The following is a 23,628-nucleotide window of genomic DNA, read 5'->3' as shown; positions in this document are numbered from 1 at the left end:
CCATATCATTTAGGTAGGAAACTAAAAATGCTTTCTTTTTTTTTTTTTTTTTTTTTTTTTTTATTTGGCAGACAAGTCACAACTGAAAGACAATGTAGCAAAAAAAATAACATACCATAATTTAGAGTGATATCAGGGATAGCATCAAAGTACAAATTAAACCAGTATTCTTTAGATATTACAGCTTCAGCCTAACAAAAAGACTTTTTACACATAAAAGTTCATCTTATAACACTTAACTTTTATACAAAATTAGCCCAAATCCTTTCCATTCTATCTACAGATTTCCGGCTCCTGTTCTTAGCAAGAGCTTTTTCCATAGTGTATATCTCATGTAATAACATTAGCCACTCAGTCTTATGAGGTGGGTTCGGTGATATCCAGGCTCTAGCTATTACCAATCTAGCACATGAAATTGCTATGTATAACCAATTTAGATTATTTTTGCTGCTCTCATGTATAGAAAGCAAAACCATAGGTAAATTAAGTGGAGAACTAATCAGTTGTTTTTGATATAAAATAATTTCTATTTCTTGCCAAAACGATTTCAGTGCTGGACAGGAATAGATCATATGAATAAGATCTGCTGCCACCAAGTCGCACTTAGGACATTTGGTACGTTCAATATCTTGTGACCATTTGGCAATAATCTGGGGCGTATGATAAAGTTGGCTGACCGTCCTGTATAATTGAAGCTTTAAGCTCGAAGAATAAACCATTTTGTTAAGAATTGTTAAAGCATTTGAGATATTCTGTGGTGTCACATTGATTCCTAATTCAAGCGTCCACTTTTGGGACAGTCGAGGGCAGTCATCCAAGTTATGCTGGATTAAATGTTTGTAACCTGTGCTAATTAGTGATTTCTCTTTAGAGCTGTACAAAAATTCCCAAATGTCCGAGCTAGTAATTTTTTTCAGGTTCATTTTCCGTAAAAAATAGTCCCTTACTTGCAGATATTTGAGTATCATTTCACTTGGTAGCGAATATATTACTTGTAAAGTCGAGAAACTAAAAATGCTTTCTATTTAGACAACTTTAAAATCTAGACAACAGGGCAATTTAACCAATCAATGCTGTTTAATATATGCCATTCTAGACTCCAAAAATCAATTTGCATGGGATAAATCGAAGTTACCCAAAAAGGCGGGATCGTCGAAAAAATTGTGTCATTCCAATAAAAAGAATCGAATACCACAAGATGTAAGTATCAAATATAGTCTAAATAGAGAATAAGACAATCAGCATACAAGATAGACGAATGGCAATAGAGAAATCCACCATCATATTTCTTTAAGTATGGAACACTCAACTGCATTAGAAATTAATATATGTGTCTCTTCATCCTTTACGTGTTAATATAGACAAAACAACTGTTTTAAGATTTAGAAAGTAAATACATTATTCTATCTGTGTGAACCGTATAATAATGAGATGGATATGATACGATTAGTATACAGATGCTAAGATACATAAATTGGAGAATTTAGACAATATAGGGTGCGTGTTGCCCTAGCTTACCATGAACATTATTATTCAAGGTGATAATAACCCAGCAAGTATAGGAGAAGGAGAAAATATTTATGATCTACCCTTTCTCTATCTTCAAAATTCTGTTGTTTTAGGATAAAATTAAAAATCTTTTCATCTCTTATCCTGGTCTTTACTACCTTTTTTATCCTTTATTGTTTACCTTTTTTTCTTCATCTTCCCATCGATCATCCCCATTTTTTCTCCCTCTAAATTTAGTTTTCTATAAATACTTTATTGTCTATAGAGTTTACAAAAATGCAATGAAGAAAGAATAATGAAATAACATGTAACCAAAGTGTAATGAAATAGCCAAATGTATATATGTAAATCTATACTACTATTATAAAGAGAGAACTTTGAACCTTTGAGGCGGGTAAACTCAGGAACCACAGCACCAATCCAAACACCTGATATATCGTTGTAATTGTCAGGGTCTGCAGATGGACATAGGCTATATAAAAAAATAAAATATACGTTCTTTAAAATATTTACGATTAAAAAAAAGTAGTCCCTTGGAAGTAGCGCCGGCCACGACGTGCGTGCTGACATCAGGAGCGCGGGGAGGAGCGGCGTACAGGAGCACGAGGAGGAGTGGCGGGCATGAGAGCGGGGAGGAGCGGCGGACAGGCTGGGAGGAGCGGTGAGGAGCGGCGGACAGGTGGTGAGGAGCGGCGGACAGGCGGGGAGGAGCGGCGGCTGAGGTAGGTGAAGCGGCCCATGTGCGGCTCATTGGGGGCCTTGAAAGTGGCGGGTGCACTCTGGGGGACCCACAGACAACGTTGGGGCGGGCGGGGGCCCTGAAGCCTGAGACAACATCGGGGCGGGCGGGGGCCCAGAAGCCTGATTGCTCCCGGACAACGTCGGGACGGGCTGCTAGTAAGTTTATAGGATTGAAGAACATAATCATGGAATCGAACGTTGTATATTCCACTGTATCTGTTTCTCTCAACCTCTATATGAATCGAAACTTATGATGACAAAAAATGTATGATGCTGACTCTGGTGACACATACATTTCATCTTTATTTTTAAAAAGTATTCTTGTGTTGAGAAGTACATCATGGAAAGAAGAGAAAAATATAAAAATAAAATTGGTACGTGCTAGATATGTGTAAAGACACACTTAATATTGTATAAAGTATTTGTATTTATCTCTAACAATTGGGTGCCTTCAAAGGTTAATATATAATAAATAATTTTGTGTTTCTTTTTTGGTAGTGATGCTAAAAGACGGTGTCCTGATGAAGGCAGCAGTGCCGAAACGCGCGTAATTTGTATTCTGCCGCTAGCCATCATCATATGTATCCGCTCTTTATGTCCAGAATCATGAATGTAAATAGTAAATGTAAATAATGCTTAAATTCATTTGATATCCAAAAAAATGGCAAAGGAAATAAGAATGAATCAAAAAAACTATCAAAAAATAGAATAAAGATATATTTTTCTAAAAGATCGAATTGAGTATTATCCATTCTCTGGCACCCGTAAAGTGGAATTGTTTAATATATGTTTGCTATTGCTATTTTCTCCAATTTGTGTAATTTTCCCTACACATAGCAAACTCATTTGTTTCAGTAGGGGTCCCTTTTGCCTTCCCAATTTTTTTTTTATCCCACAACTACAGCTCCCAGCTCAGCAACAACACCACAGCTGATCACTTCCCCAACAACCTGTGCACCAAGCATCAGCAACATCGCCTGCGCCCCAGTCCCGGGCCAAGCTCCAGAGATGAGCATAGACACCGCACACACTGAGGATGGAGGGGCTAGTGGCAGCGTACAACCTCGGCCAAGGCCACAGGGCTGTGGGGGCAGGACTGGTAGAAGTGTAACTGTGGGTCAGCACAGTGAGGCCACTGGTCTCACTCAAGCCCAGGCTGACATTTTCTGAGTAATGGGGCTATACCAGGAAAATCAAGGTCATATGGGCCAGGTTTTGGAATAACTCCAGGAAATAAAACAGCTGGAGTGGTCCATTGATCAGCGTTTTGGGATGCTCAATGACACTCTATGCCAGCTCACTGGGGTGCAGAGGGATATTAACACCACCCTCTACATGGTTCATACGCCCCATCTACCCACTGCTTTGGTAAAACAACATCTTGGGCATCAACATCTGTAGCTGTCACAGGAATGGAGGGCCTGCCAGAGGAAGAGTCCTCAGGTCACCTCAGAGCATGCAGCAGTGGATCCTCCCTCAAACGAGTTCGCTGTGTAAGTCTAGGAATGTGGAAAGCAGACCGTTCTCATGTGAAGAAAAGCAAGCAGTTTGACTTACAACAACAGATACATGTAGTGTTGTATGCAAAAGCGAAAAGTGGCAAAATGGCGTTTAAACTTCTAATACGCTTATGCTAACTTAGCAGTGCGTGAAGGCAGAACCCGGTCTTCACTACACCCTCCCCTGATCAGACCACAAACAAAAGGGAAGCAATTTAGGAACGCAGAGTTCAAGTTCGAGTGAGATAGAACCAAGTTCATATTTTGCTAAACCTGATAATTGGAAGTGATACGTTTGAAGATGTGAGGTAAAAAAAAACAAGAAGGGGCAGTATACTACCCATCACGGAGTAAAAAAGAGAGAAAAAATATAGTAAAATGTAAAAATCTGAGTTCAGTTTGTGCTTTATGCTGGATAACTGCCAATCTAATCCAGGAGCATGTTCTTTGATAACTGGAGCCTCTAGCACCATCAGAGGACATTTTGCGTGTTCTTCGAGGTAACTTCGTGTCAGGAAGTCATGTGCCACCGATCAGGCCATAATCCCGATACCAGAACAGTCCAACTCATGAGCTACTAAGGTATTCATTAGTCGATCATAATCCGGGGCAGGAGACGCCGTTTTGGAGAGACATAAATCTACAGACCATTCAAAAGAACAATCCAGGCAATAGAACACAGGTTGCACGCAAGTAAAGTATGAGAACAGGAAGAAAAGCATGCTATAGAATTCAAGAAGCCGGTTGCAAAACTGGAACAGCTGGAGTAGGCTGTCTCATGAAACAGATAGTGCAGCCATTTCGGAACAAGCAAATCAACAGTAGTACACTGGCAGCCAAGGCGAGAATTAATGGTAAGCCGCCGAAGACGCTGGGAAAAATAGAATGAATAAAGGGCGGTATCACACCAAATACTGTTTGGAATGAGGTCACAAGGCCAGAGCCCACAACTTTGAAAAAATGCGCCAAGCCTGTTGTAGTAGAGGCATTAAATATAGTGTGGATCAAGGCGCGAAATCAAGTGGGAGATCAGTATTTAAAAGTGCATGCCCTCTGTTCGGGTGTTAGCTACGTGAAGGATAAATGTTTCATGTAAAGAAGTAAGGGCGATAGAGCCCTTATTCTGCTCATCTTGTTGAACTCTGCTTTCAAAGTCGGAATGGAAGGCCAGATGGATATATCGAGTCTCCCATGCGGGGTTGGGAAAAGTGCATTTTTGCAGCAGACTACACGTTGGGAGACAAGTACAATGTATGGAATCCCTACCAGCATACCGCAGCAAGCTTCTTTATTTAAAAGTAAATAACTGCTGTTAGCTAGTAATGTGAAAGTTGGTGTTATTGCTGGCACTGGATTTCTCTTTCAAATGCAAGCTAAATTCAGAGCTTGAGTGTTATACGCTCCGTGCAATTGTATATTTTTGCACACCAGTGAGTGATCAGGTGTAGAAGTGCACTCCTCGCCTTTTATATAAACTTCTTTACCATCTCTCATGCACCTGCATGTGAATGGCAGAGACCAAACTCCATGGAGAAAAGCGCTACCTAGCGGTTCATATCTGCCTAGGGCATAATGTTTCATACATGAACTGAATTTAAACAAGGGGAAATGCAGTGTTATTAACCCATGATTAGGCCATACAGTAGAATTAGATTCAGCGACAGAAAATGGTAAGGGTTCTAATTTTTCTATAAGCAAAAGTGAATATGTTGCATCCTTCATGGACATGAATAGTTGTTTTTCAGTCAAATTAAATGGTAAAAACAAAGATTACGTATTCATGTAGTCCCAAGGAACTTTCCCAGACTTCAAAGTTTGCAAAGTCCAAGCAAACTGCATTATCAAACGCAATTAATTTTGACCATGGAACAAAACAGATACTTCATATTGCAAAATATCCACAACAGATGAAACAATATTATCTAAAGTGTAAATTATGGAAGAAAGAGCATTAATGCTATTATCAACGACTGCAAGCACTTTTTCTAAATTAACTTGATCAATAGCCCTTAATCTTGAAGCAGCCTCAATATGAGACAATTTTCAAACTTCGTTGTAAATAGCATACACCCATCTTTTGGACCTGCCTCCTACAGGGCCTTTATTAAAGTCATTCAAATCAACATCGTCAGTCAATTATGATAAGTGTTGCTTAACTGACGCTAAGGTGAAATGTTTAAGCCAATTTTGACATAATTTGCCTACGGAATAGGTAGTAACAGAATGGGAGTTTTCAAAACGGGGGTCCACCCTAACCTGTGTGTAGCCCGGAGCCAGACCCAGAAAACGATGTTGGCATGAATCTGAACGTTTTTGCCATAACAACCAACCTTGGAGATCCAAGCTGGAAATATTAAAGGAGATATTAGTAATTAGGGACTGAAAATCATCAATGGACATATCTGTGTGTTTGTCCCATGTAGGATAAGCACCCAGATCAGGAATGGTGGGGGCATTCATTTTTTTTAGAAATAGCCAATCCAAAGCAAGTGGTTTGAAAAATAGTAGAATTCAAAAACAACATGTGGTTCGGGATGACGCACGAGCGATGTAAAGCTTCTGTGCCTTGTACCTGCAAGGTTTTAGAACCCTAAACAGATTTAATATCAATGGTTTACTTCCACAGCTCATAGACACCCATAGCTAATTGATCCATAAAGGACTTTGAGTACAATAATTTTATGTGAATGAGTCTAACTTTGCAAGAGGACTTAGTAGCCATTTTAAAATAAAAGGCTTCCGTATTGGATTGACAAAAATCAGTAAAATATGTAAATTCTTTCAAAAGAGTTTTTCGAACTGCCTTCAACGGGAGCTGGACAATGTTCCTATTGCTTATAATTAACCATATTTCTAAATGTATTTGCTTTATGCAAGAAATGATTGCCATAGTGCTGATCACAAAATAATTCAGCATAATTTGCGGAGTCCAAATACAAATCTTCAGCATCAAATGTAGCATAATATTTCAAACCAGAAAAAAAAGCCTCATTGACCTGGACATCACAATCGTCAGAGCATATGTACTGTTTCACAACATTCCCCATAGAAACACGAAGTACATTGGGGACATTTATCACATTTGTAGGGCGATAAATTTGAAATTTTACAGCATCCCATATAATCCCCTCTAAAACAGGCCAAGCAGTGATATTAACAAAAGTCTGGTCCCTCTTCATGATGTGAGATGAGGAGTGCGGTGCCAAAGTTCCATCAATTAACTGAATTGTAGATATTTCGGTAAGGTAATGTCCATTACCTAAATGAAAAAAAGACAACCACAAATCCAATCGACATGAACAAAAAAATAGACATGAGCACAAACCAGATGTAAGTTTAGAGGGGGATCAAAAAATGTCTTTTAAACCAAACAGAAAAAAATTGAAATTTTCGATTGGGCGCTCGATGTTGTAGAGCTAGTGTCGAATGAAAAACGTGACTGGTCGACTGCACTTGTTTCCACACCAGGCAACGACACATCAGTGGGATAGGTATACTCAGCATCTTCATTGGGATCAACAGCCAGTGGATTTAAAAATGGACTAGTAACTATATGCATCTCAATGGCAATGTCAGGCCTGTTTGTATTTGCTGAGGCCAAAACAGAATTTCTAAGCGTTGCTGGACAAGAGACCGCTGGAGTCATACTAAGAAGAATCAGCCACTCGTTGTAGTTTGACATTGTCAATGGAGATGTACCTGTTATCCTTGCGACCAGTAAGTGTAGGTAAAATGACTGTTCTTGTACCCTGCACACCCAGCATTGGAGCACGATAAGAGGGGCCAAATTCCTTCTTGTTCTCCACCTTCTCATGGACCAGGTCACCGACTCGAGGTAACCAGCCAACAACTGGAATCTGTAGTACAGCATCAGTTGTAGAGGGCAAATGTTCCTTTGCAAGAGTATCTCAAGTCTCTTGTAGGTTCAATAACACAGCAGAATGATTATCTACGTGAAAGGGTACAGCTGATGCCACCATGTCTAGACCATCAAGGTCCGGGACAAACATCTTTATGCCAAAGAGCATTTCGTATGGGGTCCGCCCACCCAAAGACCTTCTAGGGAGATTATTAAGTGCATGTTGGACGCTAGAGAAATGGGTGAACCAGTTCCTGCCAGTTCCTACAACCCTAGCTGTCAAGGATTGCTTTAAGTCACAGTTCATTCGTTCCACAACAGAATTGCCCTCAGGCGAAAATGGACACAACATTTGACTTGGGCCCCCAAACATCCCATGGCTTCCTTGTACGCCTTAGAGGCAAACGCTGGACCTTGGTCGGAATGGAAGGTACCACATGCAAAAATTCCCACAAAGACATGCAAATCCCTGATGACAGTTCAAGCACCAGCGCTGCCTTGTGGCCAAACCCATAGAAAACTTGTGCATGAATCCACTGCAACTAAGATGAACTTATACGCAGTATCAGAGGAGAAAGGACCGAAGTGATCTAAATAAACACACCCAAGTGGTTTATTAGATATGTACAACTATGTTTGTGGTGGACGCGCAGCAGTTGAAGGTTTAATCTGCTGGCATATGTCACAAGAGAGGACATAATCACAAGTCTGTTTGTACAACCCGTGCAACCAGTAACGTTGCTGCAAGATAGTGACAGTCGCTGAGAAAGTCTGCATGAGCCGAGGCCATCCCTTCGTGAGCAGCTATTATCAAGGAGAGCCTGCGGTCCGCGATGGGAATCAATCTATCACCAACGTTGTTAATTCTCACATAGGGAACTTTATCAGGACTTAAATTATAAGAGTATTTTGAAGGGAAAACTCTAGGCTAATTATCACCCTTCTCTGTAGAAGCGATAGCCGCCAGGTTGTCCTCATCAATTTTACTTTTGGATCTTGTAACTGCTGCAACCAAGTATGTCGCAACTGCCGTCTTCGCTGCTTCATCAGCCAGACTGTTGCCAACAGTGTTTACTCCTACGCGTTGATGACCAAGAGCATGAATTACATTCGCAAGAGGCAGATGTTCTTTTAGTTCTGCGACTCGAACCCAAAGCATTTTATGCTTGATTGTGCTACCTGTGGAATCACAATAGTCATTCTGAGCCCAAAAGAATAAATTGCCGTTGAAAGACTGAACACAGTAGTTAGAGTCACTTACAATAAGTGTAGTCACTAACCCTGGGCATAGGACGAGTGGTCGCGTATGCTCGCGACCGCTTGCAATCAGAAACTATCAGTTTGCGTTGAGAAAACTGCGGCTCGAGTACAAATCTACTCGAGCGGCAGAAAACGACCGCTTGCACTGTGAAAGATGCCGTTTGCAATGATTGCACAGTGTGGACAAGCATCCGGTACTGTGCAATCAGTGCAAACAGCATTTTTCCTACCGCACTACGCAGCTTGCAGCGCACTACTACGCAAACTACGCCCAGGGTTATGTAAGACCTGGCCAACCCTTGGACTCATAGGCAGTTTGTAGCTTTTCCCAAGCTTTGCATGTCATATCTCTTTCCTGACTTCACCTCACCTCATCTCTCTCAACTTTGTCTCAACCTCCCTCTCTATCTTCACTTTTCTATATACCTTTATCCTTTCTGTCTATCTCAGCTCTACCTTACTATTATCTACCTTGCCGCTTTCTCAATGTACCTAAAATACCTCTCTCAACTTCACCTCAACCTTTCTCTCATGAAATTGTGCCTCTCCCTCTGTCTATACCTTTCTATAATGCTCAAGGTCCCTCTCACTCGTTCTTATCTCTTTCTCTCCACCTCACTGCCCATTTTCCATATGACCTCCCTGTCACCCTCCAGTTACTTCACTTCTCAGACCAAATAATTCTATCTTTATCTCACCTATCTCTCTCTTCATGTATATGTTACTTTACCTATTTCTACATAGCGCTCAGCCCTTCCTCTACCTTACCACTCTTCCTCTACTCTCTATCTCATTACTCTGTCTACCTCACATCTCCCTCACTACTGCACCTCTCAGTACCCCCTCACTCTCTCTTACTACCTAACCTCTAAATTTCTCTCACCATTAGTTCACTACCTCACCTCACCTCACCTCTCCACCTATTATTTCTCTTATTCTATCTCTGTTTCTTTTTATTCACTTCTCTCAGTATTATACAGCCTTCTGGCTGCCTCTGTTCCTCAACCTCTCTTTCTCTATCAACTCCTTTGCTTCTCCCTCTCTTTCACACACACAAACACAACTCTCTCTCTGGACCTCTTTCTCTGTTTCAACAATCCCCATTCACCTCCACTCTAACTTTCAATCTACGCTTTACAAATCTCTCTGCCTCACCGTTACTTTCTCTTTTTCTATATTTCACATATGTCTCTCAGCTTCCTCATTGTTCTACAAATTACTCTTAACCCCTTTCTCTGTCTATCTCTCTTCTCCACTACTCTCTTTTTACCTGATCCATTTTTCTATCCTTCCTCTCAAATTGCTATCTCTTTATGTTATGTTATGTACCTGTCATCTCTTTGTTTTATCACAAGTCTCTCTGTCTACATTTACCTCTTGCACTCTTTATCTCACTTTCATTCTCATTTTACTGCAAGTACGGTATGAATATGTCTTACTTTAAAATTATGCACTAGTCAAATACACATTAAATATGTCAACCTTGGTGTGTGTTCCTACAATGTGAGTCAATAGTAGGTTAGACACTGAGGGCCTCATTTACGAGAAGTTGCGCATCGCTGAGCGAAAGCAGCAATGTGCCACTTCTCAGTTCACCCTCCTTGCGACATCAATGATGGGTCATATTTACACTATGACACATTATGTCGCAAGGAAGGACAGATACATCAATATAACTGACATATCTGTCAGTGCAAATAGTGGCGCATTGCTGGATTGTGTAGGAAGCCTGACTCAACTCCAGCAATGTCCCTTTCACATGGGACAAGCCCCATGTGAAAGGGGTTGTGTCACCCTTACGCCTGCCATGAGGCAGGCGTAAGGTTTTGACGCATTGGCGTCCTAGAAGTGGTGCAGTGAAACCTCATCGATTTTGCTGAGCCACTCCTACGACCCTTTCTTGTGGGGATACGCCCACCCTGCCTACATTATACCTGGTGCAGGGATTTACGAACTGACGCATCTACCTAGATGCGTCACTTTGTAAATATGGCACAACATGGCACATTTTCTACGCCACTGGCGCGTCACAAAAAGTGACGCATCGGTGGCGCAAAAGTGACGCAGCTGCTTATAAATAAGCCCCTGAATTCCACATAAAATATCTAGGTCCAAATGCAACAATAATTGGCTTTAACAGTACTTCTTCAAGCTTTCGTTTGGTACTATTGGACTGGGGGAGACCAGGCAGCCTGAGATTTCGGCTGTTTTTCCAGCCCTATTTCTTAAGATTTAACTTATATTTCAGTATTGTTTGGAATCATAAAGAAAGCTTTGATTACGCAAAAGGAGTGTAATAAATTAAAAGTTGTTCCAATAGGGGGCCCAAAAATATATCTTACCCAGGGCCCTGCAGATACTTAAATGTCCCTGGTTACATGCACTAAACGTGTATGTTGCCATTTTACATCGCGGCGACCATTAAGGTATCTAGGTGTTGCCCCAGCCCAAGCCCACTTCCAGGAATAGTCAGACATAAGGGGTGAAAGAAAAAAAACTGGCAATTTGTGGAAAGCCACAGTTAAGAAACAAAAAATCATAAATGGATTAAGTAATCGAACATACATGGAACCAATTATAAACAGAAATAACAAAAACACAAGTAAGGTACAACATGCAAACAGGAGAAAGAAAGCCATATGGCAATGAAAGGTAAAACTACATAGTAAAATAAATAAAGGGAGCAAGCAATCCCAAATACAATAATAGCTTGATTAGAGACATTCAAAAAAATCTCAGGCTTTAATAGCTGGGTGCAAGGAAAATAATGCCCTATTAAAAAGGTGAGATATTACTATCCCACAACAGAAAAAATAAAACAAAGGAATGCTGGCCCAACCCACCCCCTCCGTCTGGGAGTACAAAAGAGTAACATACGCAGTATTCCTCTTGGAATACCATGCCCAGATGAAGACTGGGAGAATTGGAGGGAAGTAATAAGTGGGATGAAGACAACGGGACCTGGAGTAATGAAGATCATCGGTTAGTATTAGGGCATTACCTCCCAGGTCCCTCCTGTCCTCCTCCCATTCATAAAAAAGTGAAAATACCCTAGCAAACACTGGAATTCATCAACAACAAACCACCCGGACAAAAAGGACTGCAAACCAAGTGATTTATTTTATGAAACAGGAAAGAATTCAGGAGCTCACACCCCACAGAACGCCCAAACCAAAATTTGCATTTTCCCCCAGCGAATTCCGGATCCTATAATGTCTCACAAAAGTGTTAGAGGAAGCTGAAGTAGCTGCTGTACAGATTTCCACCATAGACAACCCCTAAAACTCAGCCCAGGAAGCAGCTACCCCCTGGGTAGAACATCCCTGCACACCAGCCGGAGGAGGAGCACCAGAAAGAGAATAAGCCAACATATTGACCTGTTTCAGCTAACGACCAATAGAAGATGAATAAGCCTTGCCCTTAATGAGAGACCACCTCAAAGGAGACAAACAAAGACTCCGACTTCCGAAAGGAACTCGTACGGTCAAGATAAATCCGCAAAGCCTGGACACATCCCGCAAGGCCAAGGAAGATCATCAACCAACACCGGAGTGGCTTCCAGGGCAGGCAACCCAACTCCTGGAAACAATGGAATTGAGAAGCAACTTTTGGAACAAATGCCGAATCCAGCCAAAAGGCCAACCCATCATCAGAGAACGACAAAAACGGATCCCGGGCTAACCGTTCCCCCAGCTCACCAAGGCATCAAGCCGAAGTAATGGCCACCAAAAAGACCACTTTCAAAGTCAGAAATTTGACATCCACCTCCGACAAAGGCTCAAACGGAGAAACCACCAGAGCCCGCAAAACAAGCAGCAAATCCCTCAAAAGAAGAGAAGACCGCACCACAGGACAGGCCAACGAGAAACTTCTCAGCCAGCAGGAGGCCAGATCATCCGATAAATTCCCCCATTGGGAACGAAAGGTTTTAATCGCAGCCCATTGAGCCCTTAAAGTGGAAACTGCCAACTGCTTCTCAAACCCTTCTAAAAGAAACTGAAGCTCCTCAGGTAGAGGGCACATCAGAGGGGACAACCCCAGTACCCCACACCAACGCTGGAAATTCGCCCAAAGACAGCCATAAGATGGAAGGTCTGTGTGACTGCTACTAAGCCAAGGCTAAATGTTCAGGGAAACGCCGATGACGCCACCCCTGCCTTCAACTTCCACACCAACAGCCGAGGAAGAGACAACATTGGAGCCGACCTCTGAGGGGACAGAAAGCAAGGGAGAAACCACAGTCCCAGAATCGCCAACAATCACACAGTGTGGAACCACGACCGATGGGACCAGAAGGGAACCACCACTACCACTACCTGAGATTCTTGACAGATGTGAGCCAAAACCTGGGGGATGAGAGCCAGAGGAGGAAAGGCATACAGGAGATGAGGAGGTCAAGGAATGGACAGAGCATCCACTCCCCAAGCCCCATCCTGCCGAACCTGAGAGCAAAACCGGGGCAGCTGGGTATTGTGCCGGGAAGCAAAGAGGTCTAGATAAGGGAGACCAAGCCTCCTACACACTAGCCAAAAAAGCCTCGGGAGTCAGACACAACTCCTGGGTGGCTGGGAATAACCGGCTGACAGCATCTGCCACACCATTGTCCACCCCCCGAATGTGAACAGCCAAGAGAGACAGGAGATGCCCCTCTGCCCAAGAAAACAACAAGATTTGGACCTGGAACCCCCTGATGGTTCAGGTATGCCACATATACCATGTTTTCTGAATGGACCAATACATTGCAACCCGACAACAGCCCCCGAACACCCATCACTGCTCAGGACTAACCCTGGTTGTAGTTCGCGAAGTAGCGCTACGCGTAGCTACGCGAAGTGCACTTTGCACTACGCGAACTACGCGTAGCACTACACGAACTGTGTAGTACCCTGTTCGCACTGTGCAAGATACCGTTTTCAATGATTGCACAGTGCGGACAAGCATCCGGCACTGTGAAATCATTGAAAACGGCATCTTGCACAGTGCAAGCTGTAGTTTTCTGCCACTCAAGGAGATTTTGACTCGAGCGACAGCTTTCTCAACGCGGACAGGTAGTTTCTCATCACGAGCGGTCACAGGCATACGTGACCACCCGCAATGAGAAACCTGACCTCCCCGCGTTGAGAATCTCGCCGGGAGGTTTATTTTCCACGCTTGCGATCGGCAACTTGATGTTGCTGAAACCGAACGAGGAAAAAGTCTCGCCAGGATGTCATTTTGCTTGCTCGCGGTCACCAGCTTGACGTTGAGGACCGCGAGCAAGCAAAAAATGATCGCCGCACTATTCTACGCTACGCGTATTCGCACTGTGCTACGTGCAGTTCGCGTAGTGCGAAGTTGGGCAAACTTCGCAAACTACGCAAGCATATCATAGTGCTTTGCCCAGGCCTACTTGAGACATGGCAGTCAATTCCCTCCAGTTCGAGGAGCATCTCCTCTCCGGAATGGACCACTGACCCTGAAGAGACCTGGACCCCAAAGTCGCCCCCACCCAAAGGCACTGGCATCTGTCGTCAGAACTGCCGGAAGGGAAGACTTCAATGGCCGCCCCAGAGAAAGATGATCCAACGAAGTCCACCAGTGCAGAGCCGAAATGAGTAAAGGAGCCACTGGAACACGAAGAACCAGGTTGCGGGACAACAGGTTCCAAAGGGACAACAGATACAACCACAGAGGCCTGAGATGAAACCTAGCCCAGGCCACCTTGAACAGTGTCGCTGCCATGAGCCCCAGCAACCGTAACCACAGATGAACTGGAAATGAGCCCCCTCCAAAAACCTCCGAGCAAGGGAACACAACGTCACTGCTCGAGAAACCGGAAACAACACCCTGTTGGGGTCGGTGCGAAAGTGATCCCCAACGAAAACCAAGTCTGTGAGGGTTCCAACTGACATTTGGGCAAGTTCAGAAGAAACCCATAAGCTTGCAATGCAGAACACACCACCTCCCAATCCACCAGCAGCTGCTCCCGAGAGGGAGCCTGAATCAACCAATAGTCCAGATAAGGGTACAGGAGGACCCCTTGAAGATGAAGATAAGCCACAAGAGGGGCCACCACCTAGGTAAACACACGAGGGGCAAACCGGAGGCCAAAGGGAAGGACCTGAAACTGATAATGACTGCCCAAAGGCAAAACTGTAAAAACTAACGAAAGCAAGGGTGAACCAGGACATGATAATATGCGCCCTGGAGATCAAGAGTGCACAAGAAATGCCCAGGGAGTACCAATGGGATCACCCTCTGCAGAGTCTCCCTGAAGAAAGAACCTTCAGAATAGCCCCCATCAGCAAGTGGGACTGCACCCCCAGAGACAACTCCGACCTCTTGACCGGACAGGATGGCCAAGGAGTTGGATGAATCCCCGACTCCAGAGAAGTTTACGCAAACTCAATCTTGTACCCCTGACAAACAATGTCCAGAACCACACACGTCGGAACACGACTGCAGCCATGCTGGAAGAAAGAACTGCAGCCATCTGCCTAACACCAATTTTGGAGCTCCGGCCATATAGTCAGGAGCAAGGCTTAGGAGGTGGAGATTTAGCATTATGATCCAACTCCTCCCAGAAGAAAACATCCAGTAACCTCGAGAAAAATTCCTTCAAGAAGGAGGGTGAAAGATAGGCTTAGATTTGGAGGAAGGAGGCGCAGCGGAGGGCTGCTTGAAGGAAGAAGAGCATTTTTTCTCCTTAAAGAGTTTATGCAGCTTTCCCTCCAACTCCTCCCCAAACATGATAGTCCCCTGGAACTTTTGAGCAGAATATGTTTTCCAATCTTTCTATACAAGGTTGCGATGAGCAGCCACCCCTACTCCGCCAGAAAGAGCCGAAGCCCACACCACATCAAAGGAAATATCCGATAGGAACATGAACTGCTGCTCAATGTGCTCCAACAAGCCAAAGCAGTTGGAAGTGTTATTTATGGACTGATACAACGCCTTGATATCAGAGATCAAGGACTGCGAGACGTCAGTACCATAAATACCGGCCCTCAAGGTAGATGAGACCCAGAGTACACTTTCCGCAGGGAGACTCCCACCTTTTTATCCACTGGATACTTTATCACTGCAGCCTCAGCCAAGGAGGTCCAACCCACCAGGCTCGCAACAAAAGAATCGGAATAGAATCCAGCGACCAACAACTTGGACATGTCCTGAAGAGGAAAAAGGCATCAAAATACGATCCAGATCCTTCCACTCCCTATTTAGAACCTCACAAATGAAAGAGTGGACTGGGACATCAACAGCCGCAAAGCACTGAAACTGCCTCAGCAAAGAACCCCCTGAGGAGCTAGGAGCCTCATCATCTGGAAATCCCATGTTCGATTTAACACGACGCAGCAAGTCGGGCAACATGTCCTTGACCACACATTTGCCCTTGTGTTCTGCACCCCCAACCAATTCTCCTCCAAATCTGACGACTGAGAGGACTGAGGAGGAAGGAGACCCATAGGACGAGATCCTCCCCCATCTCTTGCAGGGTCTCCTTAACAAGTCTCTTCAAGCGCTCCACATACCTGCTCTTCCTTGAGTGCTTCCCCATCACCACAAGAGTCAGTCCCGTAGGCAAGAGAACTCTTACGTCCTCCAAGCCCAGTAGGGAGTAAGGCGGGACCAGCAATACTCCACTGCCTGGCAGCAGAGCAGATGAGCCAACAGGAACTCCCCAGCTCCTGCATCCTTGTCCCATTCTGTCGAAGACGGAAAAAAAGAACAGGAGGAATGCTGGGTATGGTACTCTTTTGTACTCCAAGAGGGAGGGGGTGGGTTGGGCCAGCATTCCTTTGTTTCTTTTTTTCTGTCGTGGGACAGTAATATCTCACTTTTTTTATGGGACAAGGACAGGAGGGACCTGGCAGGTAATATATCAGTATAAATAGAATGAGACAATTTTTATAAGCAATCAAGTTGCACATGGGAGGCAATAGGACAGTGGTTCTGTGGATATTAATAAGTGATCGAAAAAACTCCCACCGTTAAAGTGGTCATGTCACACATACAGTTAAAGGAGGAGTGGTCACAGACCATGCTCACTACAAGGCAATGTCTTAAAAAATCGAACTGTCAAAGCAAAGAAAGCTTAAACCATTCCTAAATATTATTTGAGCATCAATTACAACACAAGTAGAAAACAAACTAAGGGGTCTATTACGATGGCGGGGGTCAAAGTCCACCCGCCACCGTAACTGAATGCGGGACCGTCCGCAAAGGGTGTGGTAAAGGGTGTGGCGGTACCACACCTGCAATCAGGATGCCACCGCCACTGTAGCGGTGGCATCCCCTATTCCCAGCATTGAGGCGGGCGGTTCTCACAGGAACTTGACAGCACCGCCCGCCACAATGCTGGGAATGCATGTTGTGCATTGGCATGCACATGGTGTCAGGCACCGCGCGGTGCCTGCCTCTTTGTCCATGCCAATGCAGCGGGGCACCCCCACCCCTCAACTACCTGGGGACCCGCTACGGGCTCCCGTTGGCAAAGACCGCATGCCTTTCCATAGCAGCAACGCTGCCATGGAAAGGCATATCTGCGCCTGCATTCTAATATGGCTGACGGTGTCTTGCAGACACCGCCACCATGTTAGACCCCTTTTCCACCCAGTCGACTCGTCGACGGGCGGAAATGCAGCAGACGGTCTTCCCATCCGCCGCGACCCCCCAGCCATAATAATACGGCGGGGGTCATTCATGCGTGGATGGCGGGTGAATCGCCCCAGCCGGGTCGCCGGTGTCTACCGCTGGCCCGGCAGCGGCCCGCCATACTAATAGGCCCCTTAGACTAAAAATAGGCTAAAAAAAGCTGAGTATAAGGAAAACAATGAAGAAGCCAAAGAAAAAGCACGCAGCAATTTTTAAAGTCTCATATTTGAGTGAGAGAGGCAGTGATGACCTAGTTTTCCATATATGGTGCTTTGGATATAAGGTTCCTATATTATAGAATAACTCAACTGTGTTGACTGTGATTGTGTAAACAACAATTTCTTTAGCTCATTCCACAAAAAACAGTTCAAAATTGCGCAGTCACTCTTGGGAATGGAATAGAATTTTGCACACTGATCTATGTGCTAATAGGTCGATTTGCAAAATTCTGAATTGTAGTGGGTCACAATCTGAAATAACTCATCAATATTCATGAGGGTAGGTCTCAAATGGCGACTCACTATGATCGGATGCCACAACAGCAAGTCTGAGATCATATTTAAATTAATTAAATTGTGTTTTTAATACAGCTCATTTTCCTAAAAGGAAAACGGGATTACATTTATAAAGAAAAAATATTTTTTTAAGGTTGCAGGTAAGAGCCATGGGCCGTGGTGATGGGTAGTCAACATATGACTATAAGGGAGAATAAAATTGGAAAATAAAGAAAAATACTCACCTTACACTCGCCAGGTCGGCGATACAGCGAGCTTAAGGTAAGTGGTTTACTTTTTGAAAAATGTCATTCTCCCTCCTTGTATGTTGGCTCCCCCGACCAACACACGTCCGCCCCACCGCTCTCACCAGAACTGGCCACAGCTGTTGTTTGAGGGTTGCAAAGGTCCCCTAGTCACACTCCCTGCAGATCTGGAATTAGGAGATAAATACTATCTGAATATACAAATGATATAATCGCTTTTGTGACTCATACAATAATGTCCATTTCAAGGCTAGTTTGCATTTGTATGCAGTGACTCTACTAGCGTCGGTGGTATAATTCTCGGTAAACTAAATTAGTTTAACTCTGCTGTTTAATCTCCTGATGCATGCTTGAAAATGACCTGAAGAATGACATAAGATCTGATGAATAACAGAAGGCATGTTTGATCTTATGACTCCAGATCTGTGATGTATTGTAATAAAGTATACATATACAATACTGCAGTTCACTACAATCTGTGTTATAGTATGTAGGTATGACATTGTTATTACTATTCATGTAAGGTTTTCCGTACGGTTGCTTTGTGTCAGATGTTTGAGGGAGTTGTTTGACTCAATCCACTATATTATAGTTTGCAGTTTTGGTTGGTATAGTACATCTTTCATCTATTGCATGTTTTCTTTTCTTAATGTTTTATTAGAACCCATTGTAACTTCTAGGGATTTATGATTCCCTCTCACTTTATTAATTATTATTTAAACGTTTTGAAGAAGGAGGTTCCTATACCAGATGAACTCTACCCAAAAATGAGTCGACGTTTATAAATTGTCCAGTGTTGTTGAATTGAATTGCTGTCAGTTGGACTGACGTCACACAACAGGGTCTTTCCCTTTTAATGATAAGTGCACTCTTTGACTAATCATTTGGGTCCCTGTCCCTGGGGCTGTTTGCATTAAATGATGTTTGTTGATATTTTTAATATCATAATGTAATTGAATAAGATTATAATTAAAGTATTTTTACTGCCACCTGTGAGTTGCTAAAACTGCTTATTATTTTAATACTGTAGTGATTGTAATTTGACAATGCAAATTAGAGTCAGTTACAAGAACTCTATGAGACACCATGTGAATTTGTAGGTATAGAAGAGCTTAGTGCGTTGCTGTTTTATTATATGTTGTTTATTTTAGATATGTCAACAAATGCTGCAGTATTTTCAGCCAAAGAAGCACATGCCTTTATTTTTCCTGTGACAAGAAGCCAGTTACCGCTGTCTAATGTGTTAAAATAGGGCTTGTTCAGTTCTTCGACTATTAAAGACAGGAGACAGCAACAAACTGACTTGCTGTGCATACTTTATGTGATATGGCTTCTACCTGCTTATCTTTTTGTAAGCCGAGGAAGAAAATACATCTTTAACCACCTATGCCTCTGGTCCTTTTAATATGTGAAAATGTGTGCAGTTTCACCGACGAGAGTGGGTGCACGGCAGTGTAGACAAGTAAAGCTTAAAGGAGCAAGTGGGAAGGAGAGAAAAGATCTACACTGTGGAGTGACTGCACAAAACAAAAAGAAAAGTCTAAAAATAGGTAAAGTTAAGGGTCAGACATTCTCCTAATTTACACCCCGAAGGATTTCGCCACTTTCAGTTTGCATGTTATTGAAAACATCATGCATAATTTATTTCTCTGGAGAACCTATTCTATTCTGCACCGATAGACCGCATGGTGACAGTGCTGGACAATTATATGCCTTTCTATTTAAAAGTCCCTCTAAGCTTTAAAGGGCCTTAATACAACCTCCTGCCTGGCCCAGCAAGTTCACTTACCAATGTGTCACTGGAGGTGTTGCTGCTGGACAAAGTGCTTCGGCATTAGGGACAGCACAGAGTCTTGTTACAAGTTTCACTAAATATCCTTCTTTTCTTTCCTGCAATTGGTAATTCCATGCCTTCCATTTACAACAGAATTCCCGAACAATAATGTAGTAGATGGCGCAATCTGTATTTTGAACAAACTTTCTGCACATTCAATGTGGGAAAGATTGTTTTGGAAAAATAAATGTCCAATTTTCAGATATCTACAAATTCCTTCTGTATGACGACAGAAGGAAATAGATGTGCATGTCTTATAAAACCAGGTTTGAAGTGGAAAACAACTTATTACATGGACAGCTCGTGCAATCTTTTTAATAATGATTTTTGAGCCGGGCAGGCTTTAGCGCTGGTGGTGCCACTTGCGACAATCCCTGCTGGTGCCAACAATGACGTCTCTCCCCAGGACTCCCCCACCACCATCCAACAGTTCGACCATCTCCCCAGAGCCCCTCTCGCACATGTATTGCATTCGCCCCATAGCTCCACTCATACCAGTGTAGGTGTCAGAGCATACCATATCAAACACATTATACAGAGACAATGAATCACATGTGCACATCGGAGCACTGGAGATACTACCGAAGCCAAAGAGGACCACAAGGTGTGGACGTCACACCATCCATACATGGAGGCAGTACATTTCTAGAGTGATTGGTCTGGAGAAACTCAAACTCTGGATCTAAAACTCAACACAGCACCTGAGAAAGGCCACACCAATAAGATTTTTTTCTATCCAAACAAGCGTCCACAGTAACATCAGGACAAGCAAAGACCCGAGAAAACCTTTTTTTTTCTTAGTTCAAAAAAATAATTTTATTGAGCAAAAGAAAGGTGTCAATACAGAATAGAAGAAAAAAACAGAGCATAAGCAATAACAATCAAGCAAAGCAGTAGAGCAACAACGATATTTGAAATGGGCTTTAAGACAAGGTAGATGAGATAATACATGTATAAATGAGAAAAGATAAAATATTAATGAAACAATTTAAAATATTAGAGAAATGAGGAACGTCATGGGTAATTAAGGGGGTTTTGAAACTTCTTGTTGGGAAGGCTGTAAATGAAATGAACGACTAGCACATACATCAAGGTATAGCATAATAGGAAGCCATAGATCCATATGTTTCATTGCCATATGAATAGGAAAAACAAAAGCAGTGTCCAATCTGTGATTATGAAAAACATTGTACCACCATGCTCTAAAAGAAATATTCAAGAAGTTTTTCCAATTAACTGTGATCTGTTGGAATGCAACTGCTAATAATAATCAATAATTTTAACGTTAAGTGTGGTGTTCTCCCATCATGAAGAGAGACTGCCCAGGAAAATATGAGTAAAAGAAAAAGGAATTTGAGTGTGGAAAATAGTGTTTATTTGGGACCATACTTGTTTCCAGAAACTGTGAACAGTCTGACATGAGGATAGCATATGAAATAGAGTAGCGTTTGTGAGGAGCAAGTCCAACAGAGATCTGGAATTGTGGAAAATTTCTTATTTAAGTTGTGTGGTGTGAAAAGAAGTCTGTTATAAATGAAGAGAAGGGATTGCGTGATACTAGCTGCTCTGGATGATGTGCGGATTTTGGTCCATATTTTATTCCATGAAGATGTTGGCCAAGCTGTGGCAAAATCACATTCCCATTGCTCTTCCACTTTAGATTTTAGCCTAATAGAATCTACATTGTGAAGGTATTTGTAAATAGTGGAAGCTTTAGATGTGGTTCGCAAAAAGGAATGAAGTTGTGAGGTGGAATTAAGAATTTGAGGAGAAGTACGAGAAAGTAAGAGTCGAGTATGGGTAGCCATTACTGCCTCTTTAAGCAGAAGGTACTTGCGCGCAAAAGAAGCAGGTAAGTTGAAAGAGTGGCTAAGTGTGGAGAAAGGTATGAGAGTAGAGTGTGAGAATAGTTGGGATATCCAGAGTAATCATTTTTGCCTCCAAGTCTTCCAATAGAAGGGTTTATTGTTAATTAGCAGGTTCTTATTGTGCCAAATGGTGCAATTAAGAAAATCAGTTACTGTAGTAAGAGGAGCAGGGGTGAAGGATAAAAGCAATTTGGCGGTGAACTTATGTATGGGAGTGGATAATGTGTGTGGTTTACGGGAGAAAGAGAGATATTCAACAAAGGAGAAGGGGGAAAGTGAAAGGCGTTCAAGCGTCACCAATAAAGGACAAGAATCTACGGGATCCTGTAACCAAAAGGAGGCTTGTCGTAAAAGAAATGCTTTTTGGTACGCCGGGAAACCTGGAAAATTAACTCCACCTTCCGATTTGGGACGTATTAACCTGAGAATGGACATCCGAGGTTTTTTGCCATTCCAAAGAAAGGTAGAAAGAATGGAATTAATCCTCCTAAAGAATTTTGTGGGAATAGGAACTTGAATATTAGAAATAGTATAGATGATTATGGGGGATAACATCATTTTAACGGTATAGAGGGTGCCATCTAGTCATAAAATCTGATATCTTCTGAATACATTTGTTGAGACAAATTGAAACTGTATCTGGGATTGAGGAGGTAACATGTAATCCTAGGTATTTGATGTGAGTAGTATTCCAAGTGAAGTTAGAGGCACTAAAATAAGGCTTAAAAGTGAATTTTGTTAAGGGTAAAATCTCGCACTTGTCATTGTTTAGTTTGTATCCAGAAATTTTGGAATATTCACGACCTTCTTTGAAAAAGGCAGGTATAGAGTCAGCGGGATTGGACATAAAAAGCAAAATGATCATTGGCGTATGCGGCAAGTTTGATGTGAGAATGTGGCGTTTGAAAACCGTGGATGTTAGGATTTTGGCGTAGTTTAGAAAGAAAAGTTTCCAAAGCCAAATTAAAAAGAAAAGGGGAGAGGGGACATCCTTGACGAACGCCTCTACCTAGGTCAAAAGAAGAAGATACTAAGCCATTAGCACAAACCGCCGCACGTGGGTTGGAATAAAGAAGGGAAATCAGAGAGATAAATTTGGGGCCGAAACCAAACCATTTGAGGGCAGAAAATAGGTAAGTCCATTCAACCCTATCAAACGCTTTTTCGGCGTCCAACGCAATCGCTGAAAGGGGAGATTGGAAACAAGAGGATTTGGACAGAACATTGAACAAAAGTCTAGTGTTATCTGTTATAAAACGTCCTTTAACAAATCCGGACTGTTCCGTACCTAACAAGTCAGGCAGATATAGATCCAATCTGGCTGCAAGTGATTTGGCGAAAATTTTATAGTCTATGTTAACTAAAGAAATAGGCCTGTAATTTTTACAATATTTAGAATCTTTCCCTTCCTTGGTCATAAGACAAATGTGAGCTTCAGAGAAGGAGGCAGAGGAACCACCTAATGCAGCAAATGAGTCTATGAGGGAGTGGAGCTTTGGTAATAAGAGGTTAGAAAAATGGAGATAAAATTCAACCGTAAAACCATCTGGTCCCGGGGCTTTATCTTTTTTAAGGTGTTGAAGTGCAGTGAGTAATTCTTGCTGGGATATGTCTGATTCCAAAGAAGTTAAATCCACAGGAAAATGTTGAGTTTGCTGTATGCC

This window comes from Lissotriton helveticus, chromosome 2_1 (genome assembly GCF_964261635.1).
Source record: "Lissotriton helveticus chromosome 2_1, aLisHel1.1, whole genome shotgun sequence".
Taxonomy (NCBI): Eukaryota; Metazoa; Chordata; class Amphibia; order Caudata; family Salamandridae; genus Lissotriton; species Lissotriton helveticus.
This window is presented reverse-complemented; position numbering follows the sequence as displayed.